Here is a 1,676-nt window from a genome sequence, read left to right as displayed (position 1 = left end):
AGAGTCACTCAACAGCAACGAGACGGACTGGTCACTGAGCTCCTGAGGTTACTGGTTAGTAAGGTTACCACCTGGCCGACCTTGCTAGGCTATAAACCCAAAACTCTGTTCTTTTCCATGCTAATCACTAACCAGCACCACACCACTAAAGGAAGTTTCTCCCACAGAAACAACCGGCGGTTAGGTCAGAGCTGTCCTCCTTCACAGAGCTCTGCCAACATCTTAGTCCTCACCAAAGGGACACAGCTCTTGTACTTGTCCTCCAGCATCCTCCAAAATGCCACCAACTGTGCCCGTGGTATTGCAGCTTTTGAATATGAGAAAACATTTAAAGAAATGCAAACCAACATGACCAAATATCATCTAAGCCAGGTCTCCAAATGCAGCATTTGTGGAAATGGCACTGTCACTTCTCCAAAACCCAAGAATATAAAAATAGTATGATTTACGAGTACCACAACACTACAAACCTAAGTTTATTGTGTCAATGCAAAATCATGCCTCACACGTGCCCATATAACCACAGGCTGCAGCCCACTTACCACTAAAAAGGAGAGAAACAGATCCATGACAGGCTCCGAAAACACTTTAAAAGCAGTGAGTTGCTAAGACGACTGACACTAATGCCATTTGTCTGTATGCTGCAAAGGTGTGAATATTATCTGCCGCTGAAATATTTAAGTTTGCAAGTTCCCATGAGACATTTCCCTGGATGCTGCACCCTTCTCCCTGTAGAGACCCCGGGGTGGGGGCACCGTGTTTGCCCCCTCTGCAAACGCCCAAGTAGCACCACAGCAACTCCACACACATTTAGTTCTCCCAGCTTATCTTCCCCCAGCTTTGGAGTGCATTCTTCCTTATCTTAGAGACAAATGGCCTCCACGGAGAGCTCTAAACAGCAGAGCTATTTATCTGTTTGACATGTGTTTCCCTGTTTGTTTTCTCCAGCCTTGAGACAGTCGGCACAGGCTTTGACAATATTCAGCTGTGTCAACTGGCAGAGGGTTGCCTGGCCCCTTCACTCCAGTGCTATGAATCAATTTCTTCGCCATATTTATCACTTACTGTAGTAAATCAAGTCTAATCGATGCTTTCTTTTGATACAGAGCAAAGCCTTTACAAACTTTTTGGAAAGCTGGCTGGGATTAAGAAAAGCTGGGGGGAAAAAAAGAGCTATTTATTTCAGTGCTAATTTTTGCTTTGGGGAAAGAAATGAAAAAGGTGGCAACGTCCTGTGGGTCACACTGTCCCCATCGAAAAAGGATGAGGACTAAAAAAAAAAAAAGTTTTGTTGAGCTATTTCTGATTGTTTCCAGTATTGCACTTGTTGCTTTTAACACCTTATTCTTGAAACACTACATGAACAAGCGCCTCCCTGTCTAACCTAAGAGCATCTCCATTCTTTCAGAGCCAGCTCCTGGATGAGAGGGACTCCCTCCCTCCCTCCACACGCACGCACACCGTGTTGCCCTCTCAGTCCTGCCACGCAGCGGAGCCAAGGCTCGAGAGCACCGGATTTACCTTCGTTCACATTTACCAGGGCTCTGTTACGCTCGGGCAGCTCAAGACAGCAGGGCTGGCACATACGCCACCGAGAGCACAAACAGGGAGGGCCAGCAGATCCCTCTCCTGCTCTCCTTGGCATGGACCGCTCTCCCGGCAGCAGTGAGGATGGA

This window comes from Charadrius vociferus, unplaced genomic scaffold, assembly GCF_000708025.1.
Source record: "Charadrius vociferus isolate BGI_N301 unplaced genomic scaffold, ASM70802v2 scaffold324, whole genome shotgun sequence".
Taxonomy (NCBI): Eukaryota; Metazoa; Chordata; class Aves; order Charadriiformes; family Charadriidae; genus Charadrius; species Charadrius vociferus.
The sequence above is the reverse complement of the archived record's forward strand: the minus strand, read 5'-3'. Positions refer to the sequence as shown.